This window comes from Dasypus novemcinctus, chromosome 25 (assembly GCF_030445035.2).
Source record: "Dasypus novemcinctus isolate mDasNov1 chromosome 25, mDasNov1.1.hap2, whole genome shotgun sequence".
Classification (NCBI taxonomy): domain Eukaryota; kingdom Metazoa; phylum Chordata; class Mammalia; order Cingulata; family Dasypodidae; genus Dasypus; species Dasypus novemcinctus.
In genome coordinates, this window is record NC_080697.1 from 34,174,637 (window position 1) to 34,185,204 (window position 10,568).

Genomic DNA, 10,568 nt, shown 5'->3' on the forward strand with positions numbered 1-10,568 from the left:
GCAATAAAAACCATCAAATCCTTGCCCTCCACTCCTATAAGACATATGAAAGAGTTCAAGCGTTCATGGGGCATTGTCATGGTGGGTGGAAATCCACACACTAACCGAAGAATATCAAATTCCCATCCTGGGGAGCTCTAGCCACATTCTCTAATGGGACAGCAAGAATTGCCTGAGTACTGGGGCAATGATTAGTGTAGGAGGATGGACCACTGACAGGTTTTTGATATTGATAACTGTACTTATGAAACTTTTCTTTTGAAATTGAAACTTAGCCTAGTATTATAGGTTGCCTAAGAGTTACCTCCTTGAGAGCCTTCTTGTTGCTCAAATGTGGCCTCTCTCTAAGCCAAACTCAGCACATAAATGCATTACCTTCTCCACAGTGTGGGACGTGACTCCTGGGGATGAGCCTCCCTGGCATCAAGAGATTACTACCAACCACCAACTAGTAACGCAACTGGAAAAAGACCTTGACCAAAAGGGGCAAAGGGCAAAGACAAATGAGTTTATATGGCTAAGACCTCAAAGTGAACTGGGAGGTCATCCCAGAGGTTATGCTTATGCACGTTTCAGTAGGATCCCATTGACTGCCACAGTAAATATTGCCTCAAATATTTGTTATTAGATGTGAATGTGGGGAAAGTGTAGAAGTGGTAGGGAGTGGGGCATATGGGAATCTCCTGCAGTTTTTACGTATCATTTATATAATCTAAGCATCTTTAAAAAATAAAAAGTAAAATAAAAAATAAATCCCCCCTGCTTATATTTTTGGGGAGAAGGGTATGGATGATATAAAAATGAACAGAGGTGAATATAGTATTCAGTCAGGTGCTAAAATGAAAAACAAAGCAGAGGTATAGAAAGTAAAGGGGAATCTCTGCTACATGGTGTCAAGGGAAGCCTTCGGGAGAACTTAGAGGGACAAGGGAAGCAGCTGGGCAGATGTTGCGGGCCAGGTGCTCTAGGCAGAGGGAGCAGACAGTTGGGGGGTCATGAGGCAGGTTGTACTTGGCATGCTGCTCTGTCCTGCCCTATCCTTTGAAGTTTATCCCACTGGGCAGCATGCTTCTTGTCCCTCTTCTCCCTAGGATGTGAGTTTCTTGGGAGGCAGGAACCACATGTGAGCCCTCACTGTAGCCCCTGTACCTGCCCAGAGCAGGTGCTCAGTGCATGTTTGACAAATGAATGAATGAGTAACTGAAGGAACAAGGCATGAAAAATATGCAAATACAAGGCAGAGGAAAATGAAGATCTGTGTCCTGGCTTATTTGTATCTAGGAAGGAAGAATGCAGCTCCTGACCTGCCACCAAGTTTGTATCTGGGCAATGGGTCCCAGGAACCTCTCTCAATTGTGCCAGTCCACAATCCATCCCAACAGCTGCCTGGCAGCATGGGCCCAATCTGTGTTCAAGTTCCTGCACACGTGCTCTCACTTGGGGACCGGTCCCAGGCTGAGACCATGCGACCCACAAAGCAGAGTCCACAGGCTCTGGGCATAGAGAAGGAATTGGTGGTGGGGGGGGGGGGTTGGGATTAGAAGAAGCCAGGATTGGGGGCGCCAAGTCATTTCCCCCTCACTGGCCCTGGAGGGAGGGCAGGTGGGGTGCCACCTCCCAGGAGAAATGAACCTATGGGTCACCGGGAGGGCTGAGCCTTTCGGGAATTCAGAAGACGAGAAGCATGGGTATGCTGACAGGAGTCAGAAACAGACAGCAAAATGAGAGCGGATCTGTAAAAGCAGGCTCCGCAGGGGCACTCTGGACGGGGACCAAGACTCCAGAGCACACTTACCTCTCGCTCACAGAACATGGCCACCCAGCGAGGTGTGCAAACCAGAGAAAACCTCGTCCCGAGGCAGCCTCGACTTCCGAACTGCAACGCACCCCAGCACGAGATGGGAGAGCAGGCCTTGCCCTCGCGGGCCCTCCGGGAGCCTCCGATGCCTTGCAGGGGGAGGAACCACAAGGAGAGTTTCTCTGGCCATTCACATTAAACTGTATCAGAGACGCAGCTTCTGGAAAGGGGCAGCCAAAGCCATCTGGCAGGAGTGGGAGTCTTTCCAACGCCACCGGTCTAGCGTGGGAAAAGAAAGGCTTAAATTCCAGGCTTGCCAGACTGCCGGAGGACGTGCTGAGGACGTAGACGCTACCACTCACAGGTGGATGACTAGTGAATGACTAGTGGATGACCTAAGTCTTAGTTTCCTTATTTATAAAATAACTCCTATCTCATAGGGGTTTAGTGAGAACTAGAAATAAATTCTTTCCAGCTCCCCTTCTTTGCCAGCAAATCAGAAGCATGTTTTATTCAGGTTTTCAGGCAACTGTGTGCATCCAGAGAAGCAAGGGCCTGTTCAAACCCAACACAGGGTGAACCCAACTGGTCTAAGCCAGTAATGGTGACTCCATTTCTCTCACCAGTGATTAGATTTTTGAAGCATGGGACTTCATCCTGGCTAGTGGGACACGAGGGGAATCTGGGAAAAGATTTCCTTATTCTTAAAAAAAGCCATAAGACAGGGACTTTCTCTTTTCCTGGGCTTTGGGTATTGGTGGATGAGAATGTGATACATGGAGCTGCTGCAGCTGTTTTGTGAACTTGAAGGGATAAGATTGAATAAAAGCTATGACACTAAGGATGACAGAGAATAAAGATGAAAAGAACCTAAGTCCTTGGTAACAAAGTCAAGCTATTGAATTAGTTATCCTTGGAATATCCCCACCTTGGGACATCTTGTTAAGTGAAAGTATACAGTCCTTATTGCTATAAGGTTTTACCACTATGACTTTGGGCATGTTTACTTGACTTCCTTTTTCCTCACTTTGCTCATCTGTAAAATGGGGATGGAGATAACAATTATATCTACTTCACGAGATTGTTGTGAGAGGATTAAATGAGTTAATGTGTGGAAAGTATCTCAAACAGTGCCTGGTACATAATAAATGCCATGTAAGTGTCAGTTATTATTATTACAAGCCATTTGAGCTTTTTTTTGTTATTTAGAGCTAACAGCATCTTGCTAAAGTAAGCCATGAGCATACAATAGACAATAAGTCACAGCTATGGATGAGTGAATGCGTGTCTGTGTAAAAATGGCACAAATTACCAAATGAAATTCTCAAGTATGGAATCACTGGACTCCTGCCCTCCATCCCCAAGACCAGGGTTTGACTTGGGGAGCCTAGTTCCCTCCAGGAATGACTCTGCTTCAAGGGTGTCCCCAGCATGTATCCAAACAGAAGTATTCCTTTCCCCCCACTGCCAAGATTTCCCAGGGTTCCACAGAGGCACAACCCAACTAGCCTTTTCATGCCTGCAAGTTCACAGTCAGCCTAATGCCAGCTCACTCCTTTTAACTTCAAGGTCAGTTCTTCAATCCACACGTGTTCCTTTTGATCTCCACCACCCATCCCATGAGGAAACACAGAACTATTAGACACGAGACAAGAAGGGTGACCTTTGTACTACGTTTGCCTGGAGACCAGGATTGCATCCCTTTGTCCATTCCCACAGCTCATAAAATATTTCACATTTACTGAGCACACACAGGGAGGCATGATGGTATCATTTTTAAAACTAGACTCTGCTGCTTCTCAGGTAAAGGAGCTTACAGAAGTCATTTACCTTTAAGCCTCCATGTCCTCATCCACGTAGTTCTCACGAGAATAAGACCTGGGGTAATGTATGTCAATCCCCTTCCATAGTGCTTGCTACCTGGTGGGTGCTCAATCCCTGGGAAGCCAACTCTGAGGCCGAGTTTAGCATGCAGGCCGTTTATGAAAGGATGCTCCTGGGTTTCATACCCGTGGAAGGAAGTGGGAAGGAAGCCAGGTGGGGCAGGGAGAGGTGTCACTCTAAAAGGCAGAACTGAGGACAGTCTGGCTGACGCCGCAGAGAGCTCTGGCACTCAGAGGGCCTCCCAGAGTTGTCCTGAGTTGGGTTGAGATGACCAGAACCTTCTACTCCTATATCCATCAGTTATTGGATGTGGGCTGCCCCAGGAAGGGGTGTGACCTTGGGCTAGGTGGGCCTCTGTGGTCCAGGCAATCTCCAAAAGGACTAGCAGCAGGAGGCACCCCAGCAACTTCAATGAAGGGGGATCTGAGTAGGTACCAGTGTCCACCACATGGTCAGCATACTGGCTCAGGTGGAGAATCTCCGACATCAGGTCATATATCCAAAACAGTAACCAGTCATCAAGTGCCGTCTCTGAACCAGGCATTGTGTTACCTTCTGGGGGGTAAGAGAGAAAAGGCATTCACAGGTCCCGCCCACAAAGACCTCACAGTCTAGAAGGGAAGAAGGCAAGAAGGGTCAGTGTTCTCAGAGCTGTGATGGATGGAAACCACAGGTGCTGGGGATCACAGACAAGGACACCTAGCTCAACTCAAAGAAGGCTTCCTGGAGGAGGTAACATCTTGACAAACAAGTATGAGTTAATCAGGCAAGAAGGGAAGAAGAGCACAATGTGTACAAATATCTAAAGGCACAAGAATGTGAAACTCATTCAGAGAAATCCAGATTGTTTAGTATGGACAGAGTGCTGGAGAATTGGGGGTGCAGGGGGGAGACCTGTACCCCCCCACACTCTGGTTGGTAGTTTTAAATTTTTAAATAAAATCACTAAGTAATCCCTGAAGGTCTGCAGTGTTGGGTGATATGTTGGGCTCCATGGGGCAATAAAAATGGATTCAATTTATTCTATCACTCAAGCCAGTTAGGGAAAGAAGATGTAAGTACGGGAAAAATTAAATAACCACAAACAATTTAAATCATCACTCAAGGCAACAATAGAAGAACTGTGTTTCACTGCCAAGCAAACTGAAAACAGACATTGTTCGGGAAGACTGGGGGCTCTTCAGTGGTAAGGTGGCCAGGGAAAGGCTGCATGGCGTTGGGAGAATCTAAGCCATACCTTGCAGGACTAATGGGACAGGAACAAGCAGAGACAAGCAGAGGACATCCCATGTGTGCAGAACAGTGCAAATAAGCTAGTCCAGCTGAAGAAGAGTTTGGGGCCCGAGGGGGAATGAGAAATGCAGGCAAGTGTTAGAGTGCAATGGCCTCAGCTGTCAGGCTAAATAAAGATTTTGGGTTGTATCCTGTAGGGCAGCAACAGAAATGCATCAAAGGCTTTGATCAGTGTGATTCAGGGAAAGGTAGGGATAACTTCTGGGACTGGAAATGGTAGTTAGAAACACCAGTTTGGAAGCGACTCCATTTAGCCCAGGTGCTAAATAAAGGGGAAGTGAGGGGATTCCATACAAGCAGATGGCGGAGATAGGCTCAGAAAGGATGGGGTCAATGAAAGGGCTGTCGAGAAGGAGGAAATAAGACACTGTTGGAAATTTGTAACAATGGCACAAGAGTCAAAAATGATTCTCAAATTTCCAGTTCAGGAGTCAGGGAGATTGACGATATCCTTAGCTGAAATACAAAAGTCAGAAATGGACAAATTAAGGAGAAAGAAGCATTCCATTTTAGAAATTCCAGTCTGTGGTGATGCCTGGTATCTTGAAGGGACTGTCTAGCAGGCAAATGGGATATGAACAAGAAAAGAAAGACAGCGGGACTGGGATGGGGGTTTGAGATCCTGGAAACAGCAGAGACAATAGTAAAGAAAGAGCAAAAGGCCACAGTCCAGACATTGCAGAGTGCCACAATTCCAGATGTAGAGGCAAGAGAAGCACAAGCAAGGGGAATTGAGGCGACCTGGCCGAGGAGAGCCCTGAGGCAGAGCAGGAGGACCTGCAGTGACCTTGGAAGTGACCTTGCAAGGCAGAAGCTTTACAGCCCCCTCATGGAGCCCAGGGACCTTGGGCTTAGCCTTACACATCTCATTTCCTCATCTGTAAAAAGGGGATGGTAACACCTTCTTCTTGGAGTGGTTTTCAAGATTGGATCAGGTATGTGAAATGCTTGGCATTCAGTGGGTGCTCCATGCTAGCTTCGTCAAGCTCATCTTTATGTCTTAGCCCTCATTAGCACCTTGGCGTCTTTCAGCCCTTGCCGGTGCAAAGTGACAGAAAACCTGGGCCTTAGTTGCTCCCCAAAGGCAAGGCCCACTGCCTTCCCCCAGGAGGAGTAAGTTACCCGGGGCATAGGAACACTTGAAGAGCTTGTAACCAGCCACTGTCTGGGTGCCTCTCTGGCCTGCACCACAGGAGTCTGGGATATTGCTTCCAGAGGTATCATTACAGCCAGTTTTATAGCTATGAATTGCAAGGATGTTATTCATGAAGGAACTTTCTAGAAACCTGCTGTCTTTCTACTTCTGGGCACCATGGGTCCAAAAGCACTCATCTTCTCCAAGGACTTTCACATGCTGAGTCTCGTTTGATCCTAACAACAAGGTGAGTGCCAGGGTCAGAGGTATGACTCACATTTGACAGAGAAGGAAACAGGTCAAATAAGTCGAGTGATTTCACTAATCAATGAGTGCCAGAGGTGGATAAAAAGGTGGGGAGCCCAGGAACCCTGGCCCATAAAATCACCCCACTGAATGGATCTCAACAGTAAGGAGAGTGTCCCTGGAATCCTTGCAGCCACAATTTTAGCTGCTTACTAGCAAAGCAGTCTTTCCAAATACTTCATAAAAGAGCACAATGCTGTCAGTTTTAGGATGGAAAAAATGCAAAGCCTGAAGTGCTACATGCCTCATCCCAATAGAAATGGAAATGGGTCATGTTGTTTCACTTCTCCATGCATCAGCATGGTATCCAGGGGAAGTGGGAACCATGTGCAGTTCATACTATAAGTAAGTCATGAACCTAACTTGGAGAAGGGATGAAGTTCTCTTTGGTCAGAGCCCTACACCATAGGCTGCCCTCTCAAGATCATTTCACATTTCTCACACTCCCGAATGACTGTGCTCATCTCCGAGGAGATGATGCCACACCTACAGTTTCAATTAGGATAATGATTCCACTCTCAGTTTATAGCTCTTCAAATGCTCCTATGCCCCGGGTAACTTACTCCTCCTGCAAGAAGGTCTGAAAGTGGACCTCATGGTCAAGGAAGGATGGAAAGCACAGGTAAGCAACTAGGGAAGATACACAGGTGGAGAAGGATGGAGAGTGGGCAGAAGTCACGCTGTGAAAGAACTTGCCTCATTAAGAACCCTGGACCTTATTCTGAAGAAAATGAGGGCCCACTAATGGGTTTTAAGCAGTTAGTGACATTCTCAGAGCTGTACTTTAGAAAGCTGTGTTTGGTAGTTGTAATATGAAGATTTGAGAGGGATTGAGGCTGGAGGCAGGGAGGTAGAGACTGTTGTAGACAGGCAGGTGGGAAATGATGAGGTTCCAAACCAAAGCAGCTGTCACAGCATTGGAGAAATAATAATGGAGTGAAGTAATAAAAAGTGGGTAAAATGGATAGAACTTGGTGGTTGATTAGGTAGGAAGGTGAAGAATAGGGAAGAGAGGTTCTAGGATGAGTGCTAGGTTTCTAGCTTGGGTAACTGAGTGGATGGTCCCTGAAGAAGAATCAGATTTGGTGGAAGATGATGAGTTCTTTCATCATTTCTTGAAAATATTCTCAGTCAATTATTTATTTGCTTCTCTCTCTTGCCCTCTCTTCTCACCTGGGACTCTTATTAGATGTGTATTAGACTGTCTGACTCTACCATTCAAATCTTTTACTTTCTCTTGCATATTTCTTTTTCTCATTTTTTTCCTCTGGGCAATATTTTATCTGAGTTCACACCTATTCTAGTGTTCACAGATTTTTCCCTTACATGTAACTAACTGCTCGTTTACGTTGAGCTTCTAATTTCAATGATTATATTTTTCATTTCTAGAAGTTCTACATAGTTATTTTTCAAATCTTCATGGTAATTTTACATACTTTTGTTTCTTTGTCATACTTTTGATACCTGCTTTCATTTCTTTAAATAGATCAGCCATACTTTTTTATATTATATATTTAATCATTCCAACATGTACAGTCTCATGGGCCTGATTCTGTAATTTGTTACTCTGCTGATTTTTTTTCCCCTCAATTTTATCCAGCACATGTATGGATCCTGTACAACTATAATTCCCTATTTCCTTTAGGAATAAATGTTTTCTCTAGCAGGATGAAAGGGTCTCTAGGTGAAGGACAAAAATCCTAAGACTCATGGGCAAGAAAACATGCAAAGGATATAGATGAGCGATCAGGAGAGTTTCTCCTGCTAGGGTATAAAGCATGGGATTGTATAACACAGTGAACCCTGTAGTGGCCGAGGATTGTGGTTAATAGTATAAATACAAGGATGTTCTGTCAGGATCTATAACAAAGATACAAGATAAGATACAACCCTGGTAAGAAAGAAAAGTTGGGATATAGTCAGGGGTCCCAACAGACAGGGCCTTTTGAACACCTTGGAAGTTACATAACTATATATTTTATGGGATATAAATGTATCTTTACTGCCATTGGTATGTTTTCTGGATAGCTAGAGACCTACACAGTAGCTAATAAAATACTAATTCCCCTCTGGGGAAGTTCTGCTACTTTCTTAAATAAGATGGCCAAAATCTCTGGATTATTTATGTTTTAACTAGTAAAAGATAACAGGCTAATAAGCCACCTTGATCTTAATACTTAAGCTCATGAACCTTATTCCTGTAATCATGTAACTAAGCCTAACTAGAACGAATGCCTAAGACTTAGCTCTTGAAAAACCTGCTAGTACTCAAATGTGGCCCCTCTCTAAGCCAAACTCTGCAAATAAATTCACTACCTTCCCCTCAACATGAAACATGATTCTCTGGGATGAGCCTCCCTGGCACCAAGGGATTATTACCAAGCATTAATCAGTAATGCTTTTGGAGAAAGACCTTGGCCAGATGGGGGAAATATTAAATAAAATAAAGCTTTTATGGCTAAGAGATTTCAAAGTGAGTCAGGAAGTCATTCTGGAGGTTACACTTATGCAGGTGTCAGCCAGACTTCACAAACTGCCACAGTAAACAAAGCCTCAAACCAAAGAGCTCCTAAGGGTCCTAGGGCTGTCCAGACACCATGGGCAAGCCACTTGGCCTCATGAAACCAATTCCCCCTCAGTGAACCCCATCAGGAAATACACTAAAATCAATTTCCCCAATATAACGTAGTTAGATACATTTATCAATCCCCTAACCATATTCTGATACTCCTTTTATTTGAACCTATCGTTTCAATTTCCCTGTTGAGCATATCTCTCAGAGACTTAAAGTCTTCAGATTGTTCATATAACAGATGAGCCCTGAAATTCAGCAGATATGCAGCCAACTCCTACTCTCCAGTTCTTCAAACTTACCCTGGACAACCAAGAAGACAATGAGGGCCGCGGCGCGGGCCCGCCCTCGCGCCCGGGGTCCCGCCGCCAGGGTCGCCGCTGAGCAGGTGCAAGGCGGGATGGCATCCGCCACCGCGGGCGCCGCGCGCAGGAGGAGCAGAGCTTCGACTACGCGTTCAAGAGCCTCAGCAGCAGCAACAGCAGCTGGGCAAGACGGCCTTGCTGTTCCGCTACGCCGACGACTCCTGCGCGCCCGCCTCGGTCAGCCCCGCGGGCACCGCCTTCAAGGGCAAGCCCATCTACAGCCGGGACGAGAGGATCAAGCTGCAAATCTGGGACACGGCCGGACAAAAGCGGTCCCGGGCCTTCGCCGCAGCCTCCTCCCGGGGTGCCGCGGGCTTCATCCTCGTGCGCGACATCTCCAACGAGGAGTCCTTCAACGCCGGGCGGGACTGGTCCACCCAACTCAAGACGCACCCCTGGGACGACGCGCAGGTGCGGCAGGTGGGAACAAGGTGTCCCCGGGGACCAGCGGGCGGCGTCGCCTGAGCGCGGCGGCAGCTGGCGGGCCGCGCGGGGTTCGAGTTCTTCCAGGCCAGCGCCAAGCACAGCATCAACGTCAAGCGGACCTTCCAGTGCCTGGTGAAGGTCATCTGCGAGATGTCCGAGTCGCTGGACGCAGCGGACCCCGCGGTCACCGCGGCCGAGCAGGGGCCGCAGCTCACCCACCGGCAGGCGCCCCCTCTCCAGGACTGCGCCCGCTGAGGCCGCCCGCCCCCCACCCCTGCGGCGTGAGACCCCTCCCCGACTCAGCCCGCCGGTATTTATTACCGTAGCTATTTATTTTATTTATTGGAGAAGTCCCGGGGGGCTCCCCGCCCCGCCCTCGTCCTGCGGTGATGTGTCGTGGTCCCGCGAACCCACTGCTCACCCTCTAGACATCGTTGGGTTTTTTTGTAATTCAGCCCAAGTGGTCGATTGTGAAGGGGCCCCCCGACCACACCCTAGAGCATGCTGGGAGGTGTGCGGTGGGGACAGGGTCTGGGGTGGAGCCCGGAAATAAATTTTAAAACAAACAACAATGACGATGGACGGTCGCCATCCCAAAAGCAAGGAGTATCTTCAACCGCAAGCTAAACAATTTCTTTTCCCTGCCCCATAATATGGACCCCTCTTCTTATCCTGAAACAGTCATAGTGGACATCATCCCAAACCCCTCAAGTCTGAGGAATGAACAAAAATAAGCGGGCAGTGTAACCACTGACCAGTGCAGGTTTAATGTTATTGTAGTTAATATCT

General features: G+C 47.2%; 1 pseudogene; it reads left to right on the forward strand.

The window, feature by feature from the left end:
• LOC101428133 (ras-related protein Rab-3A pseudogene) overlaps positions 1 to 10,034 on the forward strand; it is an 81,208-nt pseudogene extending 71,174 nt beyond the window's left edge.
• Positions 10,035 to 10,568: the final 534 nt, after the last annotated feature.